Here is an 11556-nt window from a genome sequence, read left to right as displayed (position 1 = left end):
GATTGTTTATTTGAGATTTTTTTTTATTTCTTGAGGTAGGCCTATAATGCTATGAATTTCCCTCTTAGGACTGCTTTAGTTGTGTCTCATAGATTTTGTACTGTTGTATTTTCATTTTCACTTTTCTCAAGGCATTTTTTGATTTCTTCCTATACCTCATTGTCAACCCATTCATTGTTTAGTAACATGTTGCTTAGTCTCCATGTGTTTGTGTGTTGTTTAATTTTTTCTTATAATTGATTTCTAGTTTTGTTCCATTGTAGTCCAAGAAGATGCTTGATATGATTTCATTCTTCTTAAATGCATTGAAACTTGTTTTGTATTTTAACATGTGGTTTCTCCTGGAAAATGTTTCATGTGCACTTGAAAAGAATGTATATTCTGCTACTTTGGGTGAAATACTCCAAAAACATATTTATCAAATATTATCTGGTCTAGTGCTTGATTTGAGGTTGCTATTTCCTTGTTGACTTTCTGTCTGAAAGACTTAGTCACTGATGTCAGTAGGGTGTTAAAATTCCCTACTATCATTGTATTTCTGTCATTCTCTTCCTTTATGTCCATCAATGTTTGCTTTATGCCTTTAGATGCTCCTATGTTGGGTGTGTAAATGTTTACAAGAGTTATGTCCTCTTGCTAGATAGATCCTTTTGGCCTTATGTAGTGTCCTTCTCTGTCTCTTATTATAGCCTTTGTTTTAAATTTTGTCTGATATAAGTATTGCTACCCCAAATTTTTTGGCTTTCATTTTTATGAAATATCTTTTTTTCCATCACTTTACTTTCAGTGTGTGTGTGTCTTTTGATCTAAAACAGATCTCTTGAAGATAGCATATATATGGGTCTTGTTTTCTTATCCATTCAGCTACCATATGTCTCTTAATTGAAAAATGTAATCCATTTACATTTAAAGTGATTTTTTAAAGATTTTATTTATTTAGATAGAGGGTACAGGAGGGAGAAAGAGAGGGAGAGAAACATCATTGTAGGGTTGCCTCTCACACACCCCACAATGGATACCTGGTCCACAACCCAGGCACATGCCCTGACTAGGGATCAAAGCAGTAACCCCTTGGTTCACTGGCCCCCACTCAATCCACTGAGCCACACCAGACAGGGCTAAAGTGATTCTTGATAAGTACATATTTATTGCCATTTTATGCTTTATAATTATATTCCTTTTTTTTCTTTTCTTTTTCTTAAATAAATTTCTAACATTTCTTCTAATACTGGTTTGGTGGTAATGAACTCCTCTAGCTTTTTATTGTATAGAAAACTGTTTATTTCTCCTTTATTTTAAATGATAGCCTTGCTTGGTGAAGTAGTATTAGTTGTAGTTCCTTGCTTTTCATCACTTTGAATATTTTGTGTCAATACCTTCTAGCCTGAAATGTTTCTCAGCTGACAGTCTTATAGGAGCTGTCTCATATGTGATTGTCTTTCTTTCTGCTTTTAGATTCTCTCTTTTTCTTTAACCTTTGCCATTTTAATTATGATGTGTCTTTGTGTGGGCCTCTTTGGGTTCATCTTGTTTGGAACTCTGCACTTCCTGAAATTCTTTTCTTTTTACTTCACCAGGTTAGGGAAGTTTTCAGTCATTATTTTTTCAAATGGTTTCTCAATTTCTTGCTGTCTTTTGCTTTGGTATCTCTAGGACACAGATGTTTTTACACTTGATGTTGTCCCAAAGGTCCCTTAAACTATCCTCATTTTTTTAAATTTTTTTTTTATTTTTGCTGCTCTGATTGGGTGTTTTACCTTGTCTTCCAAATTGCTGATTCAATCCTCTGATTCCTTTTAGTGTATTCTTTATTTCTGATATTGTATTCTTCATTTCCGACTGGTTCTTTATCATGGTTTCTATGTCCTGTTTTATGCTTACTATCTTTTTGCTGAAATTCTCACTGAGTTCACCAATCCTTCCCATAAGTTCTTTGAGTAACCTTATAACCATTGTTTTGAACTTTGTATCTGGTAGGTTGCTTGTCTCCATTTCATTTAGCTATTTTTTTCTGGGGATTTTTCCTGTTTGTTCATTTAGGGCATGTTTCTTTGTCTCCCTATTTTGGCTGCCTCTGTATTTGATTCTGTGTGTTAGGCAGATCTGTTGTGTCTCCTAGTCTTAGTGTGAAATCTTTATATAGTAGATGTCTTATAGGACTCAGTCACACAATCTCCCTAATCTGCTTATCAGGGTGCTCTAGTGCTCCAGGAATGCCCCTTGTATGGGTTTATGTGAGCCCTTCTGTTGTAGCTGAGTTTTTATTGCTTTTGGCCTATCCTTGGGTGTGGAGTTGCCCCTTCAGCTGGCTTTAGGGATCAACACTACCACAATGTATGAGCTGATTCACTCCAACAGGATCTGATGACTGCCAATATCTCCCTTTGGGTGTGACACTTATGGAGCTAATTGGGTTTACTCTGATATGATCTGAATCTTGCCACTGGGTGTGTTGGGTTTTGGTCAACTTAGGAGGCACTCTCATGTAGGTCGATGTCAAGCACTGTCTCTGACCAGCCCTGGGCTACCTGTTTGGAACTACAAAATGATCCACAGTTTGTGGCTGCCTCTGTAAGGACTGGGTGGGCATGGGAAGGACCAAGCTTCATAACAAGGATGGCTTTTACCAGCACCAAGCTGGGGAGCAGGTCATCAAAAGGCCCAAGTCACTCAGAGATCTGCCTTCACCTGCTGACTGCCTTTTAGGCTCAGTCACTGAAAGAGGCTCTGAAAGTATGTGAGTTGCTTGATGTAGGTTCTCAGTGAGTCACCACATAGGACACCTGGTTTTCACCAAGTTGATACACATCCAAACTTGATACCAGTGATGTGTGTGAAGGCACTCAGTAAAGCCTTAGAATATACCAAGGCCAGCCACCACCCGATGGGGGTCCTGTGTTCCTTTGTGGTGGAGTGAGGTCTGATGAAGTCTTCAAGGTGATGCCAGCAAAGTTCATCAGGCTAAAACACACGAAGATTTGGCTCTGCATAGGCAGGGCTCTACTCAGGAACAGAGGCACCAGTATGAGAGAAAAACATCTCCCTTGCCCTAGGGCCATACCACTCAGTTACTGCCACCCCACGGGTTTGTCTGGACCTCTGTGAGAGACTTCCAAGAAAGTATACACCATTGGCCTAGAAGCCACCACAGAGATAGAACATGGCAGGGCATGGCCACAGGGAGTCAAGATTATGGGGCTAACAGATCTCCCATGGGAAGATGATGCTGGTTGAGCATGAGAGGAAAAAATGGTCCTACCCCTAGAGCCACACAAGTCAGCCTGCCCCTGCTCACCTCTGACACACCAAGTCTGCCCAGACCTCCTTAAGAGCCCTCCAAGAAAGTCTGTATCACAGGCCCTGGTTGGCTTCAGCCAACAGACTCCTCCACAGGGTGAGATCTTGGTAGGGGGTGGGGGGCACAGGGAGTCCAAAAGGTAGGGCTAGTACAGTCCCCCAGGCTGATGCCATATGAGGGAAAGTGCTCTATCCAGGAAAGATGGCATCTGTGTGCAGCAGAAGTAAGGGACTCAGCACAGGGGCCTTGGTGGGGCTTTCCCTTTAGCCTTCTCTTCAAAGCCACACAACCTTCTGAGCTGCCATCCCTGGTGCTGAGAACAGGGATCTGTCCAGAGCCCAGGGTGAATGGTAGTAAATAAGATGTTGTGCATTGGCCCTTTAAGAGGGTGCATCAGTTTCTAGCAGACTCCTGTCTCTCCCTGGCAGATGAAATCCCTGCTGATTTTCACAAGCAGATGTTATGTGGGCTCATCTTCTGGGTTTTATCCTCTGGGGTGGGGAGCCTGGTGCAGGGTTGAGACACCTCACTCCTCAGGGGGGACCTTTGCAGCTAAGATATCCTTAAGGATTCTCAGCCACTGCATGTGGGTACAGAACCAGCTCTTTTCACATTGCCACCCTTCCTACCAGTCTCAATGTGACCTCTTCTGCAAGTTCTTTGTTATAGGACTTCTGTTCATCTAGTCTTTAGTTGGTTATTCAAGTTGATTGTTCTATAATTTAGTTGTAATTCCAGTTTGGTCCTGGGAGGAGGTGAATGCAACTTCCAACTACTTTACTATCATCTTGGATTGTGAGGATGGCTACTTTTTATTGTCTCTTCACCAGGCTCGACACCAGTTCCCTTGTCCTCATTATTATAGTTCAGTGCCATTAGCTGCTCTTGCATCCAATCCCTCAGCATCCAGCGCCCCTTCCCCAACTAGTTGGGTAGGATTGTGACCTGAGCACTTGTATATCATAGCACTAAAAAACTTGAGTTTCTCCTCCCCCTGAAGTTCCATAAGCATACTCATATTTCTCCTTAAAGCAGCTGATGTTGGTGAATGGGGGAAAGAAGGAGTCAAGAGGTACAGAGAGACAGAGCAATTCCATGGCAGTAAGCAAGACTTTGTATCAACTTCCAGTTCCAAGCAGCTGCCAGCAATTCAGGCTCATTCAAACAAGCATCAGTTTTAGCCCAGCTAAAGCTCTCTCTCCTCATTGCTCATGTCTTTTATTTAAGCTTTGGGGGTCCCATGACTCAGCAGCTACAGTCACTTTTGATTGTCCCACTTTATTGTCCCACTGTCACATAGCATCCCTTTCTCCTCCTGCTCTCAAAGACAGTAAGCACAACAAAACATCATGTAGGTGGACTGTTTGCATTCTTCCTTTTGCTAGTGAGGGACCCTTACTCTTCCCCCTGCTCATCACTTGGGTGAGTGCATTCACTACTGGATCCTCAAGAGTCTCCTCATGTCCACTAACACAGCCTGTGGGGCCTTCCAAAAAGGCATGTCTCTACCAGCATTCCACCTTCTCACCAAAACTCATAGGATCTGAGATTTTACCCTACACAAGCTCACAATATAGCCTGTTACCATTTCGTGGATGTTGGTAGAAAAGATAAGATTCTTGGGTCAGAGACAAAGTACTTTATTACTCATACACAACCAGGAGCATGAACAAAATGCTGTACCAATTCCCAGCGGGTACAACAGGGAGAAGCCCAGGTGTATGCTATGCAGACAGTGAGTTTGCTTTGTAGCTGAGGGAATATGAGCTCAGGGAATCCACTGCTTTTATTGTATCTTGAAGACAGGTCACTAAGAAATACCCTGAATAAAGACAAAGAGATTAAAACATGGAAAAGAGTGAAGAGAGCATAAGAGACATAAAAACTATAGAAAGACTTTTTAAAAATAAATTAATATGTGAAAGCAGTCTCTTCATAACCTGGAACTGCAAATGAGTCCAGTTAGTGATGGAGGAGCTAGCTTTTTTTTTTAACTTCCATTTGTCAATGTTACTAAATCATCCTCTGGGGAAAAAAATTAAATAAGTCAGTACCAACGGCCTCTGAACAATATTAGTGCTCCTGATTTCTAACACCTGCATCCCCCAGGATGTGGAGCACTTCACCCGCGTGCCCCTACAGTACAGGGCCGTAGCAGGGACCTCTTTACCACTACCCTGGAGAAGCCCTAAAAATAAACAAAAAATGAATTTTTGATACATGGTGATAGAACAACATTCCCTCCTAGAACACCTAATTTCCTCTTCTTTTGTGCAAAGAATAAGTAATTTATAACCTTAGGGTATGCAGTGATTTCACTTCAATAAAACTGTATTTGCTTGCATAGAGGGTAAAAGCACAATATGGAGTTATATCCGCCTTTGTTCAAACCCCAACATCACCATCTATGCGATAGATGACCTGAACCAAATTATGTGATCATTCTAAATCTCATTTGTGAAATGGCAACAATGTCACCAGCCTGAGAGGGTTGCTGTAAAGATTTAATGGGTCATTTAGTCACATTTGTCTTTTATTATTAGTTATAGTGAAGGGAATGGCAGTTAATTGTTCATCAGGTGGCCAAATGATCCTTCTTCTCTGGAAAGGCAGCTCACAAATTTAGGCACTTAGGCAGCAAGAAAGAGCATACAAAAATTAAGACTAGCCCTTGCTGGGTTGCTCAGTTGGTTAGAGTGTCATCCTGATACACCAAGGCCATGGGTTTGATCCCCAGTCAGACACATATAAGAAGCAACCAATGAATGCATGAATAAGTAGAAAAACAAGTCTCTCTCTCTCCTCTCTCCCACCACCTGCCCCATCCTTACTCTTCCTTTCTCTCTGTAAACCAATAAATTTTAAAAAAAAATTAGACTATAACAGACAGTAGGGGTGGTGGCAGCTGCATATCTTTGCAGGGCCAAGATGAGGCTAAGAAATGCCTTTCCTTATTATGAATATAGCAATTTTTAGAGGAATAAAACGTTTATTTCCAACTTCCTCTCATATGAGGAAGACATAATTTAGTAATGAACTTCGGTATTCCAAAGTCCCTTTAAACAAGAATTTCAGGAAATACTACCTTATACTTTATTTATTGCCAAAAAGATATCTCTCTTCTGTGTTATGAAAATACTGAACAGCACACAGGCCAATAGACAGGGGGAAGAAACTGACAATAAGTTAGTCAACAAACATGTATATAGAGCCTACTGTGTTCCAGGCTTTGTGCTAGGGATGGTGGACAAACTGACGTGGTCGTACCTTTGTGAAGCATATATTTCCAAGTAGCAGCTCCCTGGTGTCAGTCTGTGGACATGCTAGAGACGAATTACCTATAGCATTTAGATTCCTCATACTTTATGCACAATCCCACCCTGACCTAGTGAATCTAACATTCTAGGAGATGAGGGGCACAAGAAGCTGTATTTTTAATAAACACCTCCTGGTGATTCTAAAAAACACCCAGTTTGGGACCCAACACTGCTGTTTCTCAAAGGGTGGTCAGACTTTCAAACCTGGTCTTTCTAAGAGTGCAACATGGGAATGTGTGTTTTCAGTGCACCAAGAGTTTTAGGGACCTTTATGCTAGGCTGCCTTTCTCTTACTACATCACTTCCTTTCTATTAAATAACATGTCTGAACATGCATTATCAATTGCAGAGCTGTGAAGGAGAGACTGTTCCATGAAATGACTGCTGCTGGGACCCCTGAGCTGGACCTGGGCTAGAACACAAACTACTTACCAAAATCCTGCCTTAGACACTGCGTAATTCTGAGATTAATCAGGGCCCTTTCCCTGACTCCAGCTATATCCTAGTTTCTAGAACAGGCTGTTCTTCTGACCTGGTCAGGGATGTGAAGCAATTTTCCATACCTGGTAGCATTTGCAATTAGTGTCTATTTGTATCTCTGCCCCCACTTTACCTTACATAATTTTCTGACGCCTTTCAAGCAGTGTAGAGAACTGCCACTTTATCTTGCACGTGCCCAAGGGGCATCTCCTATGTAAGTTTTCCTTAAGAGACTCAGTTAGTTGCCAGACTGGAATGGCCAGCCTCTTTCTTCAGTTTCTCCCTGCCCTTCCCTGTCCTCCGCTTACAGTGGTAGATTTTCAGCCTCAGGGCTTTTCCTTGAGTCTGCATGAACCAACAAAAGCATAATATAAAGTTTGTTGGGTCCAGGTTTTTAGACCTTTCTATAAACTGAGTAAGTCCAATTTGTACAAATAACTTAAGTCAGTTGGAGTGTAATGAGACACATCCCTACGATGTTAACAGTTCTCTGACCTTATAGTAACAGAAACTTCTGTTGCTAAGGCTATTAGAAAGAACAATGATGCTACCTCTACTAAGGACCCTTCTGCCCCTGGGTGTAGATCTTTAATACATAAGCAGTTAGCTCACCTGGATGGCTTCCTCTCAGAAGGCCTATGAAGTATATGCACTCCTTTGGGCCACTTGCAGAATCTTCTGTATTATGACAGAAATATTTACCAGGCAAACCTATGAGCATAGTAATATGATTCTGAACCATTAGAAGTTTAGCTTTCTCAACATACCATATGATTGCAATTCAAGAGGTGGTATTTAGGATGAGGAAAAACTGCATGCATAGGAGGGGACAGACAGATGGTTAGAGAAGACACTGAATTCCCATTTTAGATGGGAAGAATGCCAGGTGCCTTTGGAATATCCAGGTGGCAATGCCCCACAAATGTCTGGGAATAAGGAGTGTGGGGATCTGAAGAGGGTTAATATCAATGAAGGCAGATGTGGTGGACTTCAGCTATTGGTGGCAGGAAGCCTGCATTAGAGATAAATGAAGAAAACTCATCAGTGTATGAAGTCACAGATAGAGTGAGAGTACAGAGTATAGTGAAGGAGCCTAAGAAAGAGGTAAGTCAGGAAAGCACAGAGCTCTAAAGCCAAAAGGAGGTTAAAATTTCACAGAAAGGCTAGTTACTGGTGTCAAATACCATAGAGCAGTCAGCAAGGACAAGCACAGAAGAGAGGCCAGTGGGTTTGCAATATGCATGTCACTAATGACATTCCCAAGAGCAGCAGAGTGGGAACTATTTCCTTCATGTTTTTGTCCAAAGTGTCTACTACTAAATTTCAATTCCCTTTACAGTTCTGCTTTAATTATTTTCTGTCAAGGATTACCAATTGTCATATTATATGCCTGTTATCATTAAACATTCAGAAATTTTGATTTTTGAAAGGCTGTCTTAAAATGAAAATTTAGCTGGAAGTGCTCTCTTCCTACCTCCCCACCTTCTGCCCACTCCTGCTATACTCATATTCTCCATAACTGCCAAGGCGTGGGAGTGGGGGAAGTCTCTAGTATTATTTTTCAGGGTTGGTCATGAATCTCCGGCATATGGTGGACACTCAAGGAAAGTTTGTTTAATAAATATGAATGAAAGGAATTTAGAAAGTGGGTGGGAAGAAAGTCTTCTCTGATATTTGAAATATAGTTAATATCCCCTTTAAAATTAAATCTAACTAGGGAATGACTCTACTTTATAGCATAGCATGATGAAAAAAGTGTGGGCTTCAGAGTCAGATAGGCCTGAGGATTGAATCCTCGTTATGGGACATTTCATATTTGCACAATAGGGGAATATTCCTCACTTCATAGGGCAGTTGAAGAGGTGAATTAAATAACATGTAAAGATCCAATCATAGGGCCCTGCACAAAGTAAGAGCATGGTAACTGGAAACAGGTATTAGTATTAGCTATTATTCATCTTATAAACTATTTATTCAGATACTCAAGATAGAAAACTACATTGTCTAACCACTACGCTGTACACCTGAAACTAATATTTTTTAAAAGATAGAAAACTACAATAACTTCCCATATAAGTTGTGCAGGAAAACCTCACAACCTTTCATCTAGAAAGATCTAATCACTTCATTGGACTCACATTTGCCTGAGAGGGCATGGCACCAACCAACATACCAAAAGCAGGTCCTGTGAAGGCCCACGGTGTCAACTCTCACCCATTTCACTAACATCAGACCGATGAACAGCCTGCATTGTAGAGTGTTTTCGCAAGTTTAAAAAATCACACAGAGAAACTTTGCCTTTGTACCCATGGAAATGTCGCAGTCCTATCATGTCAGCGTGACCCTGATGACCACTTGGCAGGCTTTGCAAGGAATTGAAGCGCGTGCGCTGTGTGTAGGGGGGGTGGCGGGCGAGGCGGTAGAGAGAAGCGAGACCGTCGATTACATACAGATCACACCTACTGAAGCAGCCAAATAATGAAGCCTTAGGGTGGCGTTCGGCCAAATCGTTTTTTAAAAGCTTCATTTCTTCCCCTCCCCTCACTTTCTAGTGCAAGCTGGGCCTGGGCCGTCGCACTCCAGGTCCCAAAGTGAGCTAAAGTCACCCTGGTCCCAGGCCAAAGAAAGGCAGGAGTGGACTCCGGCCCAAAACAAAGTCAGTAGGGTTGCGCGGTGACTACGGAGTCGGCAACCCTCCCTCCTTACCAGAGTGAAGTCCCTCCAGTGGGATGGGGGAGGAGGAGCCACGGCAGACTCCGCCCCCACCCTCCCCCTCAGGACAGAGCTCCAGCAGATCCAGGCCCCAATCTTCTGCCCCGCCCCAGCTCCGCCCCCTGGCCGGGGGTGGCCTAGGGAGGAGCACAGAGGAGGTGTCAGTAGCTGGAACCACGCAGCTCACGGAAGCGCACCCCGCAGCTCAGTGCACTGGAGCAGCCCGCAGCTTAGTGTCCGCCTGGCCATCTGAGCCCCACCGTGCATCCTGTAGTGAGTACCGACTGAAAGGCCTGACATCCCGGGCGGGAGCTCCGGCCGCCCTGTCTCTGGAGGAGTCTGTGTGAGACTGTTTCAGGACGTCCGGGACCCGTTTCCCCGAGCTCTCGATTCAGGCTTGCAGAGTGGCTGGGGGCGGGGGAGAGTCTGGGAAGGCCAAGGGAAGAATCCAGGACCAGTTCTCCCTGGGGACTGACCTCTTTGCCTAGACAGTTGCCATGCCGTGCGGGGAGCGGGGTTCAGTACTGGTAGTGGCTCTCCTCTTCTACCTTCGTCTCGGTGTGCGTGCGGCTCCAAGAATCCTAGCGATGCAGGGGCCCCACTGGCGAGCCCTCACCGAGGCTGTGCAGGCCAGCCAAACAGGGGAGCCCTAACTCCGAGAAGGGTACATGCGGGCCTCACCTGGTAGGCCTCGCGGAGCTCCGGCTGGCCAGATAAGGAAATCCTCACTCACATGCTGGTAGATTGGGAAATCCACACCAAGTGGCAAGAGAAAAATGGGGCGAGGGGGAAAAGACCCCACGATGGAAGGTGGGAGGGAGGGCACAGAGCCCACTGTAATAGATTCAGAGACCCAGGAAGGAGCATGGGCTGCCTTTCCTAACTCAGCCCGCACATCAGAATAGCACATCTTGGCCTCCTGCACCACACAGAACCCTACGGGTAAGGGCTGTGAGGGCTGGGGAGGGGCACAGCCTCTAGGACAGCAATTCTCAAACTTTTGGGGGGACTCAGAACTCCTTTACTTTCTTCAAATTAGTATACTACGGCGCTGTTGTTTATGTGGGCCATTTACCATGTAGAGCAGAAATTTTTTCTAAACTTAATAATTCATTTAAAAATAACAGTGGGCCTATTACACGTTACCATATTTTTATGAAAGCTGCCATATTTTCCAAAATTGAATGTTACTGTAAAGAATGGCATTTTATATTTTTGCAAATCTCTTAGATGTCAGGTTTCATAGTAGGCAGATAGATTCTGAGATCTGATTCTGCATTCAGTCTGTTGCAATATTACATGTCACATAGACTTGGAAAACGTCACTGTGTACTTCTGAAAACGCAAGAGTGAAAAAAGCAAATAGCATCCTGGTATTATTTCAAAAGAATGCCCTGTACCATATCACACTGTGAGAACCACTGGTGTGGGAAATACTTTGGAGGCTTCGATCACTTTGGCCCTGCTTCTTGTTTGTTATCCTTCCTCTGAATGGAAACACATACCACCTCATGCCTTGGACAGTGTTAACCTCTGCCATTTGGAACCAACCTTACTTTGGAAACCAAGTGCTAAGGCCCCATATAAGCAATGGGGAGGCCTGCTAGCCTTCTGAAAACTCAGCAAGGCTCACAGGTGGCTTTGGTTGTTTCTGTGCCTCCACAGCTCACCTCTCTGTTCATCCAGATTGCAGCAGTGATGTGTCAGACAGGATCTGGAGATTCCAAGAAGAGCCCATGGGGAGTTCAT

At 43.5% G+C, this 11556-nt stretch overlaps 1 protein-coding gene and 1 long non-coding RNA gene across 2 annotated transcripts in view; one reads left to right on the top strand and one right to left on the bottom strand.

Moving 5' to 3' along the window:
• Window positions 1-4932: 4932 nt before the first annotated feature.
• On the bottom strand, window positions 4933-9390 carry LOC123820225. Its single transcript, XR_006785914.1, has 3 exons — window positions 9269-9390; window positions 7708-7806; window positions 4933-5120 (listed from the first exon to the last, which is right to left on the bottom strand). It is a non-coding gene; the product is annotated as an uncharacterized LOC123820225 (long non-coding RNA).
• A 550-nt stretch (window positions 9391-9940) lies between these two features.
• Window positions 9941-11556, top strand: part of ACO1 (aconitase 1) — a 61244-nt gene continuing 59628 nt past the window's right edge. Inside the window, exon 1 of the mRNA XM_045840551.1 lies at window positions 9941-10080. The gene's annotated coding sequence lies outside the window, so the exon portion shown is untranslated. The remainder of the gene's footprint in view (window positions 10081-11556) is intronic.

The sequence above is a fragment of the Phyllostomus hastatus genome, unplaced genomic scaffold (genome assembly GCF_019186645.2).
Source record: "Phyllostomus hastatus isolate PE091 unplaced genomic scaffold, TTU_PhHast_1.1 phas_contig_34, whole genome shotgun sequence".
Classification (NCBI taxonomy): Eukaryota; Metazoa; Chordata; class Mammalia; order Chiroptera; family Phyllostomidae; genus Phyllostomus; species Phyllostomus hastatus.
Note: the sequence above shows the minus strand (reverse complement) of the source record. Positions and strands in the feature narration are given on the sequence as shown.